The sequence below is a fragment of the Leptonychotes weddellii genome, chromosome 6 (assembly GCF_054177405.1).
Source record: "Leptonychotes weddellii isolate Sample4059 chromosome 6, ASM5417740v2, whole genome shotgun sequence".
NCBI classification, from domain to species: Eukaryota; Metazoa; Chordata; class Mammalia; order Carnivora; family Phocidae; genus Leptonychotes; species Leptonychotes weddellii.
In genome coordinates, this window is record NC_138374.1 from 99,833,158 (window position 1) to 99,851,133 (window position 17,976).

At 39.7% G+C, this 17,976-nt stretch overlaps 1 long non-coding RNA gene across 1 annotated transcript; it reads left to right on the top strand.

Moving 5' to 3' along the window:
* Nucleotides 1-1,046: 1,046 nt before the first annotated feature.
* On the top strand, nucleotides 1,047-17,170 carry LOC145722299 (uncharacterized). The gene is made up of 2 exons (XR_014146454.1): nucleotides 1,047-3,887; nucleotides 4,098-17,170. It is a non-coding gene; the product is annotated as an uncharacterized LOC145722299 (long non-coding RNA).
* Nucleotides 17,171-17,976: the final 806 nt, after the last annotated feature.

Here is a 17,976-nt window from a genome sequence, read left to right on the forward strand (position 1 = left end):
ATTTAAGTTTATCCTTTTAACAGAGAAAAACCAAATTTTAATTTTGTACCAGCTTACTTTTGATATTAACTCATTTTAAATAAATTTTAATCTTACCCAATTAAGCACACATTAAAGTCCCATTTTAAAAATTCCTGTTTCACAAGGCTTTTACAACTTTTGTTTTTCCTCTTTAAATAATAAGCCTCACTTTAGGACAAATTACATTTTTTTTTTTTTAAAGATTTTATTTATTTGACAGAGAGAGAGATAGGGAGAGCAGGAACACAAGCAGGGGGAGTGGGAGAGGGAGAAGCAGGCTTCCCACCAAGCAGGGAGCCCGATGTGGGGCTTGATCCCAGGACCCTAGGACCATGACCTGAGCCGAAGGCAGATGCTTAACGACTGAGCCACCCAGGCGCCCCTACATTTTTTTTTCTTAACAAAAAATAAAAGGTATGAGGAATAGAAATAAACTCTACCCCCTATGTGGGGCTCAAACTTATGACCCCTAGATCAAGGGTCACATGCTTTACTGACTGAGCCAGCCAGGTGCTCCTACTCCTTATACCTTTTTTTTTTTTAATACCAACAACACACATCCTACTTTTCTTGCATATGGAGATATTTCCTTTAATTTTAGTAGATTTAACCACATATATTAGAATTTTTAGCCCTTAGATTTCACTAGATAATAAAGTTTAGAGTCTAAGTGGTAAGAAATTATGAATTGTTGCACCAACATTCTTTAGATTGGTAAATTTATGAATACATTTCATAATTTCTAGAAACATGCTTTTTCATAGTACAAAATTCAGTAAAGCACAAAAAATGTTTACTAACAGACCAAATTTATCTTTAGTTTTTCTGTAATAAGGAAGCCAAAAGTAGATAAACCCATGTTCAGTAATAAATGTTTCATTATTTAAAGATCTAGATATTCAATGTAATTAATTCATTACTTAACCTGAAACCTTAAAATTTTTCTGTTATCAAAACATTTTGGAAGCTATTTAGAAAGTTTACCTAAAACTTTTAAATTTATTTTATGTTTTTTAAAGATTTTATTTATCTGACAGAGAGCACAAGTAGGCAGAGCAGCAGGCAGAGGGAGAGGGAGAAGCAGGCTCTCCGCTGAGCAGGGAGCCCGATGCAGGGCTCGATCCCAGGACCCTGAGATCATGACCTGAGTGGAAGGCAGACACTTAACCCCCTGAGCCACCCAGGCACCCCAATTTACTTGTTTTTAACAATTATGGTTAGATTACCCACAAACACTTCATGAGATACCAAAGTCAGCCATTCTTCTAAGCTATTCTGTTCTTCTTGAAAAATTCTGTAACCTAAATATGAACTTACTTGACTTTCAGTAAACCCAAAGTAAGAATTTTCATTTTAAAACTGATAAATTAATTCTCCAATTGAATATTTTCCTAGATCATGTGAACCTGAAATTCGTTTGGACTGCTTCTATTTTGACAATTTTCATAATAGTAAATTTTTATAAGCACTTAATTTTTAAGCCAATTAAATAGAGCTCTTTACAAATGAACTCTGGAAATAACATTGAAAGGTAGAAAAACACCTTACTTATAATGCACATACATACACAATATAAAACTCACTAGTTTATAAACAGTTGCCATAAAGTTTACTTGCTCAGATGGCTGAAGTGTTTTTACTATTTGTGGAAAAGACTTTTAAGATTGGTATTTGTCCTTGGAATTAATCTTATGGAGGCTGTGTTAGAGTTCGTACACAAGGGCTATTTTAGCAGTTTTCATTTTAGAAAGTCCTCTTCCCTTTTTTCCCCCTTCAGTCTCAGGTGACTGGGGGCTGTGTTTACATTTCAAAGACATAAGGTTTATAACTTTAAAGGATAGAGAAAGAATGCCAGTTGTTGTTTTAAAGAGATTCAGTGTAATTATCTTTTTGAAGCACTGGGCGATTTTGTTCTAATATCCTGATCTTTTGTAATATCTGCAAGCATTTTGAGAGAAATAGACAAAGTTTGGGGTTAGTAAAGACCAGCATTTCTGGTCCTTCATGTGTAAAGGCAAAGGCTGTTTTTAATTCCCTCCCAGGAACTGGATTACAGCCTGAATACTAAGTGACTGAGTCACCTTTTTAAATTAAACTAGCTATTTCATATCAGGGAGATTTTACCTAAAATGGGAATCAAGAGACTTAAGACTTTGTAAGGTCTGTATAAAGTATTTTAACAAAAGCCTTCTTTCTGAGTACACAATTCAAACTTGGTTTCTATTAGTCCCTGAACATCAATCTTCCGCTGATCATTTGTAGGCAGACCTAGGAGATATTTTGGTCACCTGTGTGTGTGTGTGTGTGTGTGTGTAGGGGTGGTGTTGTGAATGGCCACTAATCTTTCTAATTCCTCTCTAAATTTGGGAAGGAGGAGGATGGAGTTTTGTAAAAGGGCTTTATGATTGGAAAGATCTGCTGTTGTCCAGGGGACATTAATTCTTTTGTGTTGGGGGTCTACTTTCACAAATATTTTCTCCTGCTGATCTAAATTTAGAAAGAGAGAGAAGAGGGGCACCTGGGTGGCTCAGTCGTTAAGCGTCTGCCTTCAGCTCAGGTCATGATCCCAGGGTCCTGGGATCGAGCCCCACATCGGGCTCCCTACTCTGCAGGAAGCCTACTTCTCACTCTCCCACTCCCCCTGCTTGTGTTCCCTCTCTCGCTGTCTCTCTCTCTCTGTCAAATAAAATCTTTAAAAAAAAAAAAAAAGAGAGAGAAGATAGACACTCACCAATCTCACTCCATTAGACCATGCAGGCTGAGATCAGGAGACTGATGTGATAATGATTTCTACCTTCTGCCAAGGATTCTTACCTTCTGGTGGCTGTTCATCAGATGTTCTAGGATTTCTTAGGGGCAACAGCGTCAAAGCAAATAGTATCCAGTGAGGGAAGTTTATCCTACTGACTATGCCAAATGTTGGGGAGGATAACTTTCATCCTACCCCTCGAGATTCTTCTAGGTGGCCTAAGAATTAAATTGATATGAGACATATTAATAGAATTAAAAACCCCAAAGTTTATTACATGTGCACAGAGGCCCAATATTAAAATTGAAACCCAAAGAAATGATCAAGTCATGCAGCATGTTTTTTAAAGATTTTATTTATTTATTTGACAGAGAGAGACACACCGAGAGAGGGAACACAAGCAGAGGGAGAGGCAGAGGGAGAAGCAGGCTTCCCGCTGAGCAGGGAGCCCAATGTGAGGCTCGATCCCAGGACCCTAGGATCATGACCTGAGCCAAAGGCAGATGCTTAACCGACTGAGCCACCCAGGCGCCCCGCATGCAGCTTTTAGATGTTTTAGTCAAAGAAACCTAAATCTATGAGGAAGTGACAGAATAAAGAAAACTTATGTTCAGGAGCTTTGATTAGTAAGTAATTGTGGTAGTAAATCAGTAAAAGTGACAAGGGTCATTCACATAGGCTTCCTTGGTCCTGAATTTCCTGTCTCTTATGATAAGGATGTCTCCAAACCTCCTGGTACAAGGAGGGTCCTTCATGTGAGAGATTTACTCATTGGTTTCTGGAGAAAAGGAGTATCAGAGTGTTCTCCCTACACTGGCTGTTTCTTAAGTAACTTCAACAAAATTATTAATACGCAGTTGTTGAACATTTTGGGGTGGGCTGCCTTGGAACCCTGCTCTGGTAAACCTGTGACCCCACCAGGCAGATCAAATGAAGACTGTCCAGTTTAAAGCTCCCTTCCCAGAAAGATTTTCTTGGTGTGGATTTTCTCTATGCTGGAGAATATGCAGGTGGTTTGGGAAGGTTGCAGCTCCACAGCCCAGAGGTCCTAGGCTGCCCAATGCCAGCTAATAGGTAGGAGGTACTCTGCATGCATAGACTACATGGATCTGTTAAGGTGTCAGGCAAGGGGGCGCCTGGGTGGCTCAGTCGTTAAGCGTCTGCCTTCGGCTCAGGTCATGATCCCAGGGTCCTGGGATCGAGCCCCGCATCCGGCTCCCTGCTCCGCGGGAAGCCTGCTTCTCCTTCTCCCACTCCCCCTGCTTGTGTTCCCTCTCTCGCGTGCTCTCTCTGTCAAATAAATAAATAAAATCTTTAAAAAAAAAAGGTGTCAGGCAATGCCAGTCACAGAAGTGAGCTATTAGGGGTATAAAGTATCTTTCTAATTCCAAACTCTGACCTACACAAATATGCATATTCTCTCAACAGCAGAGCTGCAGGAAACTGGACCACCCTGCTCGGGTATAGCCTGGCAGACTGATGGAATATCCTCCAACAAGAGATAACTGGGAGCCTTGGTAACTGGTCCCATTCTGGCAAGGCAGACTGGATTCCTCCAGTGATGCTTTCAGGAGGAATACGGGCATTTGTTTAGGTTAGAACTTGGAATTAGGCAGATGCTCTTGACACCTAGACTCTCTCAACACTTGCCCCATTCCAGGTCCCTGGCTTCCCTGGCCTGTGTGGCTGGGACATGTGCAGTATATACCCTGTCAGCCAGCCATGGGTAGCCAGGCCCCCAGCCCTGTGGAGCTGGGGCCGGTATCCAACCCCTTACATAGCTTTCAGAGCAAAAGAGAACCCACTCCCAGAAAAATCTTTCGGAGGCGGCATCTTTAAAATGGCTACACTCAGTACATATTTGGACTGGTTGCCTAACACGGTCCCAGGCTTCTCCCCCAGGTGTCTTTTATTGGAGGATACCTGGTCCAGTCTGCTCAGCCCCATCCGGCAAGGCAGTCCAGTTTTCATCAGTTCTGCCTTCAGGGGGATTCTTCACATTTATGTAGGTTATGGCTTGGAATTAGGTGATGCCTTGTACCCCCAAAAGCCCTGTTCAGTGACCTGGCCTCTCAAGACCTGTGCTCTATTCCAGTTGTCTACCCTGAAGTGAACTGCACCACATGCTCAGGGCACATCCTGTTGGCCAGCCTTGGGAAGCTGAGGCCCTCCAGGCCTGTGGAGCTGGGGCCCGTGTCTAATCATCCGTATAGTCTCCAGGGCAGAGGAAACCCACTGCTCATAAATCTTTTTGAGACAGCAACCAATTCTCATTTGGATTGGTTGCCTAACGAAGTTCTGGGTTTACCACTGATTAAGGCTCCCAGGTGTTGTTTAGTGAACAATCCCCTGGCCAGCCAGCCAATTGGCCTCATCCTAGAAAGGCAGTCACATTCCTCTGTTGCTGTGTATTGGTGTGATACGACTTCAAATCTACTTGTTTATGACAGACAAAAAGTGTTTTCAGAGGTACAGTTGTTTTGATATAAGAATAAAGTAAAATGTGTCAGGAAGTCAACATCTCATCTGTTCTCACTGATAAGAACTAGTAGCTCAGCAGCTGAGGGGCCCCACTGAGAGCTTCTCAGTAAAAATACATGAAATAAGTATGGCAAGGGTACATTAGACTGTGAACACTGAGAGCTTGTGAGCTTGATCTGCACAAGGGTACACTTCGCTGATCTAAAATAGCTCTCAGAAAACATTGGGGCAATTAGTTCTTGCCATGATAAAGGGTATTCCTTTACTGATGGTGGCAAAAACCATGCAGAGGCCTTGGTAAGGTCATCCTCTTGCCCATCAACACTCTGGCCATCAATCCCTAGCCACCTGCTCTAGCAACACAGGACTCTCTGTGCTGCACCAGCAGCTGGACGTCAGCTCTCAGTTGACTAACCTGTCTCTCCCCAGTAGCAACTCCTATCAAGTGTTAAAAAAAGAAACAAGTAGTCCAAAATGGAGTCCTTTGCCCTCAACCACAGCAAACCAAGACTCAGTGAGGTTTCACCATATCCCAGGAGTGTGATCTTTAATTTGAAATTTCCTGATCAGCACCAATGAGGTGGCATGGTAACAAACCCCGCGGGTCCCTTTCCCCTTAACAGAAGATGTCCTGGCCTGAAACACAATCCTTTCTTTTCTTTTGCTAATGACTTCCTTGCTCTACCCTCCTTCTTACAAAAACCTTTCATTTTGTACAACTCCTTGGAGCAGCTCTTTGCTAGATGGGAGGATGCCTTATTCATGAATTGCTTAATAAAGCTAATTAGATATTCTAATTTGCTAGGTTGAATTTAGTTTAACAAAATGTTCACCTCACCTAAATTTAGACTTTATTCCTTTCATTGCCCTTTGCCAGAAACAATAGTATGATTAATCTATCGTTGGTTTGGAATATGATATTTCTTTGTTGGCTTATTAAAAGACATTATTGTATATGCTATTGGCTTGTAAAATTCCACATTGAAATATAGAACGCTTAAAATTTGGTGCTAATGTTGCCCACAATAGTTCCTTTTTTTTTTTTTAAAGATTTATTTGGGGGCGGGGGACAGAGGAAGAAGAAAGAACGAATCCTCAGGCAGACTCCCCACTGCGCACAGAACCTGACATGGGGCTGAATCCCAGGACGCTGAGATCATGACCTGAGCTGAAATCAAGGTTTGGCTATTTAACCAACTAGCCACTCAGGCACCCCGACCCAATAGTTATCTTAATACTGATTAACCATATTATAAACCATTTGGAATGCTCTATTAAGCATCTTGATGATAAAATATCATAGATCTTTGTGACTGGCAGGAGGAAACAGTAAATGTGTCGTACTCACAAACCCTACCAAAATTACTCAAGAGGTGGTTTAGGCATAGAATGGGTTGTGTATTAACTTCTGAAGATCCCTAGAAACCTACTGAAGACTTAGTCTGGGCAAAACTTTAAGGAAACTCCAGATGTTGGTCTGATCATCCAACCCAGTTATATCCTGTATTAAAAAGAGCAACTAAGGAAGACATTATAGAGATCTTCTTAGGAGCATTAAGATACATAGACACCTACAGGTAGAAAAGAAGAGTGCTAGTGAGATAGGGAAACTGAAGGACTCTATAAAAATCTGTTTTTCCTCCTTCTCCTGCTTCTATTCTTGCTAGAACATGCACCCCCAGTTTACACATGCCTCATAAAGCAGATAGTGTAGGTCTTCTTTATAAGGGACAAGCAGTTAATGATTTCTCTAGAATAGATAACATCTAAAGAAGGACAAGATAAAGCCATCGTACACATATTCTAGAACACCAGCACTACACATCTCAATGCCAAGACCTCCTGGCTCCAAGGAATAACACATATGCCCTTGTCTTTGTTCTAACCAGTTCCTGGATGCCTGAGAGGACACATACAACAAACCCACAATCCTCAGTAAAAACCCCAGACCCCAAGCAAAGATGAGACTCTCTTTTGCTTTCTGAGTCTCCCGGATACTCTGTCTGTATCTTTATTCTCTATATACCTTTGGTTAACTCTGTTTTCACCTCTTGTGGCTCACATGTCAATTCTATCCTGTGTGCAGCCATCACTGGCCCAAAAAGTTATCTCCAGGGTAGACAGAAACCCAGATCCTTTTGCCTCTAAGGGCACTAATCCACATCCTGAGAATGATAATTATTTTAACTCTTTTGACACCAGTAACATTAACTAGAAGCTAAGCCCATGGTAATAGACAAAATGACAAATTTGATAATATGGAACCAATCAGAGTCACTGGAGAGCTTATACCAGACAAGAAATGGTAACAATTAAAATAGAATTCGAACAAAATGATTTGGTCACAGAAATCCAGTGGCTATTAGATTTATGTTTCAAAGGAGGACAAAACTTGATCCTCACAGAAACAGAGGTTCTGTACCTCAAACCCATTACCACTAATGCTAAATTGAATTAACATCTTAGAGCATCTGGAGAGGATAATATTAATCTACAAAGATCTTCATTTGGGTAGCAGCAACCTGGAGATTAAGATGGCCTATACCTAATATATCATCCCTTAAAACATCTCCATGGAAAACAGCAGGGGAAGCTAATAAATGAAATTAGGACTATTACCTATATGTTAAGGGACAGACACCTACACTGCTAGATGTAGAAGCACAGAACAAATTAAGAGGTCATCTTCTAAGCTGCATCCCCATGGGACGGATCCACATTATTTGCAGGCACCAGAAACACAGGAAAACTGATTAGTATGAACAGCTCAAGAAGTAGGTCAAGATAAAGGCTAGAGGGGCACCTAGCTGCCTCAGTTAGAAGAGTGTGCGACTTTTGATCTTGGGGTTGGGAGTCTGAGCCCCACTTTGGGTGTAGAGATTGCTAAAAAAAAATAAACTTTAAAAGCAAAAGATAAAGGCTGTAGCTTTAACCCTCATGTATGCAGACACAACAGGCCTACACCTAATAAAAATAGACCAAATCAAAATAGACCATCTAGACCCAAATCTACAAGGCCTTTTTGGCCACCTACACTATTTCGACCACTATCCTTGAAAAGAAATTATAAAAGTAGAAACTCAAATAGATACCCCACAAACTACATAGGAGAGGCAGAGAAACAGAAACAACCACCTTGTACAGTAAATAGACCTACAGAAAATAAACACACATATATCCACTAGTCCATTTGCTGTAAATACTGTCCCTTTATAAAACCTAATCCAATTAATAGACAAATCACTGCTAGTCAAAGAGAGCAAACCCTATGAGCTCCCCATAGGAATTCAGCAGTCTCTCCTCTTGGCTCAAGCCAGAGACAATTGCTCATATCAACAGAAACCTCTTTTGCAAATAAAAACACTACATATACCACTGTGTTGTTAGATACAGGGTCCTAATAATGACACAAGGATATCCTACTAATTTAGAAAACTTAAGCAACAAAAAGGGACCGATTGAAGGATGAGAAGGAAAATTAACCCCACACACGTGGGTACATAGATTCCAGCAATGAGGACAGACTTTAAAACTAAATGCCCTATAAGTCCCAATTTAGAAAACATTCTTGGAATGGATATAATAGGACACACAAATAATAAGGAAAACATTCAGGAACTTGTAAAAGAACAAATTTTTGTGCCTACTATTTCACCATATAAATAACTTAATCTGGCCTATCAAAAAGCTAGACAGGTCATATAGATTTACAGATGTTTAGGAATTTAAACAGAGAATCTCCCCAAGCTAAGGGAGCACTCCCAAATATAGGTGCTATCATAAGCAATATCACCACTGGATCTGGAACTGATTGCATGGGGATAGACTTATCTGACATGTTCTTTGCTATTCCAGTTGCTAAGGAGAGCCAACCCATGATTGCATTCACATAGGAAGGCAGATGATATCAGTTTTCTAGGTTACCAACAGAATACCTTGACAACCCAGTAATAGCCCACAATCTTCTAACAAGAATTCCAGGCCTTTCAGGAAAACACAACACACACACAAATTAGTATTTCTTGTACTGATAACATGCTTATTTATGGTGATAACTTGGAACACCTGGGTTACAATAGAGTCAATTCAATTCTTTACGCTCAGAGGATGGACAACTGACCCAAGTAATGTCCAAGGACCCTATACTATAGGAAAATTTCTAGGTATAATTTGGTCCTCTGAAGGCAGAAAAATAACAGACCCAGTCATAAACAAGATACATTGCATCCCTATTTCTACCACAAAAGCAGCAGCTCAGAAACCGATAGGACTGTTTGGATATTGGAAACAGCACACGCCACTAAATGGAGATAATATCAAAACACACTTATAAAATAGCAAAAAAGATAGGGAATTCAGATGGACAGAGACTCAAGAGACAACTTATTTCAAAATGCTCTCAAACTTTTAATACATTGGTATCAGCTATTGAGGACTCCTAATATAAACTAAAGTGCCTAGGGGTGCCTGGGTAGCTCAGTGAGCATCTGCCTTTGGCTCAAGTCATGATCTCAGGGTCCTGGGATGGATCCCCCTGTTGGGTTCCCTGCTCAGTGGGGAGACTGCTTCTCCCTCTCCCTCTGCCCCTACCCCCAGCTCATGCTCCCTCACACTCTTTCTCAAATAAATAAAATCTTTAAAAAAAAACCCAAGAAACTAAAGTGCCTATATTCACAAGGGTTTGCAACATGGTGTCTATGGACTAAGACATCGTAGGAACTCAATTTTTACTAGATTGCATTTTGGACTAAGATTTTCCCGTGGTCCAACAGATATCAGTGAATTGTAAGACTCAACTGGGCACAGTATGAGGCCCTGAAAACTACAGAGCCACTAACAGAAAATAAGCTAATTATACTTAAACTCCAATAGCCTGTTCTGGAGTTAAGCAGACCCCTGACAGACAGAGGGGAATTATTCCTGACCATAAAGTCCTAACATAGAGAATGTCTGTTTCCAAGCAGGACTAAATGATGGAGGGTCAGCCCTCTGCATGAACTGAGGAAACCTCCAAAATTCCAGAAGTGGACTTTACAGAATTTCTGAGGGATGAACCTATTTAAGCTTGAGCAGTTGGGCAATGGAGACAACTCTGGTCCATGGCACTCAATGATGAATGGTTTTTAGATGAATCAGCTTCCTTCACACCATCTAGAGAAGGCTGGCACACTGTGGCCTTGAGGACTAATGATGGTCTTAACTTGACAGAATCAGGTTCTGGAGAACACAGTATGATGAACAAATAGCCATAAATTGGTGAGTGAATAATCTGTTAAGGAAAGTGAGTCAGGTATATCTTTTCTCAGACTCATGGACAGTAGCTAATGGAATAAGAATTTTGGACATGAACATGGTGGGAAAATTACTGTAAAATACCAAATAAGAACATAATGAGGTAAGGACATAGGGCAGAAAATAGCCCTGACTGATATCTCCTTATTTATCACAGATGTCTCTATACCTCAGGAGAACTCTGAAGTAATGAAATTTAATAACCAGGTGGACAAACTCAGTAGGTAAAGAGGTGGAAATGTGTCAAATTTTAACTAACCCAATAATTTATGGTTAGTGAGGAAACCAATTCAAAGCATAACTGTATATAAGCAAGAAGGACAATGGGCTTACAACCTGAACACACAGCTATGCCAAATAACAGAATCATTCTATTGGCACAACATCAAATAGGTCATGCTGGTACACATTGCACTAGAATATGGTTAGAGGAAAAAGACATGTATGTACCATTAAATACCTCCAATTTCAAATTAAATATGAGAATTGCTAAAAGTTTAAAGCATGGATGTCATTAATAAATACTTCAGATAAATCAAAGCAGACAGACCATTTAAAATTATACAAATGATTATATAGGACACCTGCCTATATTAGAGAATAAACTATATGCATGCATCATTGTAGACACACGGTGAAGAGTAGGATTACCCTATTCTTTCAGGAAAATTAATAAAAAATCTACAAGTCTGAGCATTAGAAATATGGATGCTTGCTCTGGTATCCCAGCCATCATAAAACCAGATCAGAGCACGACTTTATAAGAACGTGAATATAAGATTGGGCAAAGAAATAAGGCATGATGTGGAACTTCCACTTACCCTATAATCCTACTGCCTCTGGGTCAATTGAAAAGTATAATGATTTGTTCAAGCATAAGCTTAGGTTGCTTCCTAACAATCTAGATGTGAAAGCTTGGACTAAAACAAAATGGGAGGTGACAAGATCTCTAAAGCATAGATATAGAAAGGATGGAAAAACTCCTATTGAATGTAAATACACACACACACACAATTCCCTAGAACTTTATGCCTACAAAATAAAAGCCACTATGCATCTTCAACTCTAACAATATTATGAAGTGGATCAGTGCAGCATTCTGCTTGCTGGCCATACTATTTTACCTATTGCTTACCATTGGATATCATACTTACTATATGTATGGGTTTCTCTTCTAACAGTTTCAGCAATAGTAGTTATGCTATCATTCCAAAGTGGAAGGCGCCTTCCGGTCCAGCTACAACTCCACTGTCTGTGATATCCTCTACTTCCTTTGCAGATCACCATCCTGGGTCACCATATTTTAACTGAGGACTCGACAGCATCACTAGTAACATCTATACTACCAAGCCCAACCTCTCCATCTCACCTGTCAGTATCAGCACTATCTGCTCACTGAGAAACCTTTAATCAATGGAAAAACCAAAGACTCAGGGAACCTGATGAAGCAGTGGAAGTCTCCAAAGAATCTCTTAAATGATATCCCCTACTAGAGACTGACTTGAAGGATGAAGACTGGCCTAAACTACTAATTGGCCCTTGTTATAACCCAGCTTATATACCAAGACAATCAGATATTGACTTTTCTACGTTCCTTATCATATCTTACTGAATTGAGTAAGCAGACAAATGGCAGACTGAAAATAACCTCAATTTCATTTCTGAGATACTTTCTGTGCCAGTATTTTGTAAAAGAGCAGCTGCTGAATAAGCAAAATGAGCAATTGTATCTTTATTAATAGGCCAGAAATTGATCAGTTACTATACTCAATTAACTCAATCCATATTCATATATTAGAAAACAATCAATCAATCCATGGATACCATGTTCAGTCTTTACAAGAATAGGGACAACCTGTCAGGTGTTATAGCAACATGTAGAAAACTTAGCATATAACACATATCATTATCCTTCATGGTGTACATCAGGCTTCTCTCGCACACCACAAGTTTCTACCCTCAAGAACATGGGAACTGAGGTTAGTAAAACCTATCCTGGTCATATTGGAACGTATAATAGTAGGCTATACTTTGATATTTAGTATGCAGAACTTTTAAGCCAGATACAAATCCTGAAATTATGTTCAGTTTTATCCATATGCCCAATTTATAACCTATGCCAGAAACAAATTCACTAAAGGAAGGAAATTCTTGCAGTTCCCTGTTGGACTTGCAGGAGGTTTACCTGGAGGAACAATGGCAGTCACTTTTTTATTAACATACTTAATGGTGGAAAGCTGAATACTTTTCTATTAAGATCAGGAATAAGACAAGGAGGTCCACTCTCTGTATTTTTACTCACATAGTGCTGGAAGTCCTGCTGCACCAATCAGACATGAAAAAGAAATAAAGGGCATACACACTGGTAAGGGAGAAGTAAAACTGCACTATTTGCAAATGACATAATTCTATACATATAGAAAACCCTAAGGACTCCAACAAAAAATTACTAGAATAAATGAATTCTGTAAAGTTGCAAGATAAAAAAATAACATACAGGACCCTGTTATATTTCTATGCACCAATAGCAAAGTAGAAGAAATAGAAATTAACAACTTCATTTACAATTATACCAAAAAAGGATAAAATACCTAGGAGTAAATATAACCAAGAAGGTAAAAGACCTATAGTCTAACACCATAAAACACTGACCAAAAAAACTGAAGACACAAATGGAAAGATATACCATGTTCACAGATTGGAAGAATATTGTTAAAATGTTTGTATTACCCAAAGCAAAATCTATAGATTCAATAGACACCTATCAAAATACCAATTACATTTTTTATAAATAATCCTAAAATTTGTATGGAACCACAAAATACCCAAATAACCAAACCAATCTTGAGAAATAAAACTGAAGATATCACAATCCCAGATTTCAAGATACACTACAAAGCTACAGTAATCAAAACAGTGTGGTACTGGCACAAAAATAGACACATCTATGGAACAGAGGCGACCTGACAAACCCATGCTTGTATGATTAATTACTCTATGAGAAAGAAGGCAAGAATATACAATGGGTAAATATAGTTTCTTTAATAAATGGTGTTGGGAACACTGGACAGCTACATGCAAAAAAATGAAACTGTTTTCTTACACTATACATAAAAATAAACTCAAAATGAATTAAAGACCTAACTGTGAGACCTGAAATCATAAAACTCCTAAAAGAAAACATAAGTAGTAATCTCTTGGACATCAGCCTTAGCACCATTTTTCTAGATATCTGCTCAGGCAATGGAAACAAAGCAAAAATAAACTATTGGGACTATACAAAAATAACATCTCTGCATAGCAAAGGAAAACATCAACAAAACTAAAGTCAACTTACTGAATGGAAGAAGATATTTGCCAATGATATATCCAATAGGGGATTAATAGCCAAAATAAATGAAGAACTTATGCAACTCAGTACCAAAAAAAAATTGATTAAAAAATCCTAAGACGACATACAGACGGCCGACACACGAAAAGATGCTCAACATCACTAATCATTTAGAAAATGCAAATCAGGTGCACCTGGCTGCCTCAGGCCATACAGCATGTGATTCTTGATCTGAGGGTCATGAGTTCAAGCCTCATGTTGGGCATAGAGCCAATTAAAAAAAAAGAAAATGCAAATCAAAACCACAATGAGGTATCACCTTACACCTGTCAGAATGTCTAGTATCCAAAAGACGAGAAACAACAAGAATTAGGATATGGAAAAAAGGGAACACTTGTGCACTGTTGGTAGGATGTAAACTGGCGCAACCACTATGGAAAACAGTATGGAGTTTCCTAAAAAAATTGAAAATAGAAATACCAAATGGTCCAGTAATTTCACTACTGGGTATTTACCCAAAGAAAATAAAAACAATAATTTGAAAAGATACATGCACCCCTATGATTATTGCAGCATTATTGATAATAACCAAGATATGGAAGTAACCTAAGGATCTGTTGATAGATGAATGTATAAAAAAGTTGGTATATGTACATAATGATGGAATACTACTCAGCTATAAACACTGAGATCTTGCCATTTGTGACAACATGGATGCACCTACAGGGTATGATGCTAAAGGAAATAGAAAAAGTAATATACCATTTGATTTCACTTTTTATGTGGAATCAAAAAACAAATGAACAAACAAAACAGAAATAGAACCATAAATACAGAGAATAAATTGGGGATGGGCAAAATAGGTGAAGGAGATTAATAGGTACAAACTTCCAGTTATTAAATAAGGCACAGAGATGGAAAGTACAGCATAGGGAATATAGTCAATAATATTGTAATAACATTGTATGACTGTGGTTAGCATAACGTATAGAACTGTTGAATCACTATGTTGTACACCTGAAACTAATATAACATTGTACATCAACTATAATAAAGACAGACATAAAATATGTTCCTCTAACTATAGATTGCCAGTTGTTGATGTGTGGAATACTCTTAGAACAGCTATAATCTTGGGGTAATACTGGTTGCCTGAGATAACAGCCCAACAAGAAGTAAAGTAGATACCACATACCCTAATGGCTATGATTCCTTGGGCAACTGAAAATTAAAATATTGGCACTTAAAGGCAAAAAAACCCACATGATATTGGGGTGCATACTTTTATAATATCAACAGGGAGAGTAGAGCCTACAGGCCACAGAAAGCTCCCTTATGGTAAAAGGAAAACATGTTCCTAAGTACATGTTGTTGGAATGGAACCATAGTACCTTTCTTACTGCTAGACTGTGGATATACCTATGGTGTAAGTACCTACGAATATGGCCTTGAAGCTTCCTCAACCAGTTATGTATAATATGGAAAACTGGACCAGGATAGTATGTTCTAAGTCAACCCTCACCCTAACCTATTGCAGTTCAAGGGAAAAATAAGGAACACAACATAATGGGATGTGTAAAACTCTAACAGGTAATGAATCCTACAATAGAAAGAAAAAGAGATTATTCCAGATCAGTAGAAGATGAAGCAACTATTAAAATAACTGTAGAAATATTTCACATTAGACCTCCTCAAATCAATCTGATAAATTTAAATATATTAGGAAACTTAGGATAAGTAAAGGCACATTTAGAAGAGGAGACTAATAAAGTCAAAATAACTTCGCAGGAATTGAAATGGGAACAAAGACATGCATCCCTAAAATGATGACAGGCTTGAATTCTGATGTTATGACAACTAAATACGTATTTAATAGTGCTATGGAAGCTTGTAACCCTGGAGCTTTATAAAAATGGTCTCCACTTGGGTACATATTTGTTAAGGAAGTTCAACCAAGTGGTTTAAGAAGGTTAAGTTTTTGTTTTTTGGTGTTTCAATACGGTACCATGCTAAAGAGTTCTTTATTATATTTATATTGATAGTATTAGGAATATGGTTGCTTAAACTGGTCATTAAACTATGGTGTAAAAGAATGTGCATCAAAGGAAAAATACTCCCCAAATATGATTAAGATTATGTAATACAGAATCACGGGTGGATTAATATTTTTGTGAGCTTAGATTTGGAAATCACAGGGTGCAGTGTTGTATATATGATTTCCTATACACTTGTTTATGACAAAGACAAAAAATGCTTTTAGAAGCAAAGTTGTTTCAATATAAGGATAAAGTATGTTGTGTCAGGATGTCATCTCAACTGTTCTCACTGATAAGAACTCAATAATAGCTCAACTGTTGAGGGGGCCCAGTGTTTATAAAAACATATAAAGAGGGCGCCTGGGTGGCTCAGATGGTTAGGCGTCTGCCTTCGGCTCAGGTCATGATCTCGGGGTCCTGGGATCGAGTCCTGCATTGGGTTCCCTGCTCAGTGCAGAGCCTGCTTCTCCCTCTCCCTCTGCCACTCCCTCTGCTTGTGCTCTTCTGTCGGTCAAATAAATAAAATCTTTAAAAAAAATATATAAAGAAGCAATTATGGCAAGGGGGCATTAAGACTATAAACACTAAAGAGTTTGTGAGGATGATCTGAGAGTGCTTGGTCAGGGCAAGGTGACACTTGGCTGAACTGACAGCTCTTAAAGACCTTGGGGCAATTAGCTCCTGCTTGGTAAAAGCCACTCTTTCACAAGCAGTGGAGAAAGTTCTACAGAGGCCTCACAAAGATGATCACCTCACCTGTTAACACTAGAGTGGCCGTTCGCTAGCAGTCTGCTCTAGCAACACAGGAATCTTACTTTTGTACTGGCAGGTGGACTTCAGCTCTTGGTTGGCTTAGCTGGCTCTCCCAGATACCAACTCTGATAAAGATACACCTCAACTAAATTTCGACTTTACTACTTTCACCTCTCCTTGCCTAGAACCATAGTGTGATTCATCTAACATTGGTTTGGGGTATATTCATTGGCTTATTTTTATTTTTGAGAGCGAGAGAGAGAGAAGGAGAGCCCAAGCAGGTGGAGGGGCAGAGAGAGAAGCAGATTCCCCGCTGAGCAGGAAACCCGACGTAGGACTCAACCCCAGGACCCTGGGATCATGACCCGAGCTGAAGGCAGACGCCCAACTGACTGAGGCACCCAGATGCCCTCTTTATTGGCTTATTAAAAGACATTATTCTGTACACTATTGGCATGTGAAATTTGCAGGGAATCAGTGTTAAATACATTGTTGGCAAAGACAAAATCAGTCTTTGAGCATTATTTGCTTCCCTAAACAAAACAGCCTTCAGGGGAGATATGTGCATTTGTGTAGGTTCAGTCTTGAAATTAGGCAGATGCCTTGTACCTGCCGTACCTACTTCTGTGCCACAGCCTCAACCAACATTGCCCTGTTCCTGGTCCCTGGCTACCCTAACCTGCCTCACCTGCCTCGCCTGCCATGCACAGTCTACACCCTGTCAGCTGCCCAGAGCCAGCTGGGGCCCTCCAGGACTGTGGAGCTCAGATAGGTCCCCAACTACCTGCATTGCTTCAAGGGTGGAGAAAATCCATCTCCTGAAAATCACTGAGGTGGCCACTGAATGGGCAACAGTCAGTCCCCATGCGTACTTAACTCTTCACTGGGTCCCAGCCTTCTGCAGCAATCAAGGCTCCCAGCAGTCTAGCACTGGAAAGTATGTCAGCCAGCCTACCTAATCCAGCCCCAGCAAGGTGGTCCATATTCCTCTGCTCTGCTTTCAGGGGGAATATATACATTTGTATAGGTTAGGCTGGTATCCCCAATAGCCTTACCCTATGACCTGGCTTCCCCGTACGTTGCCCTGTTCCATATCCCTGTCTACCCCGACTTGTGCCTTCCATGCACGTACAGCCCACACCTTGTCAGTAGGCCTTTGGTTGCAGGAGCCCAGTAGGCCTGTGGAACTGAGACCATTCACAACTACCTACTTGCCCTCCACAGTAGAAAGAAGCCAACCCCCCACCCCCCCATTTTGAGGTACCAGGTTTAAATTAGTGACTGTCAATCTCCATTTTGGACTGGTTTCCTGA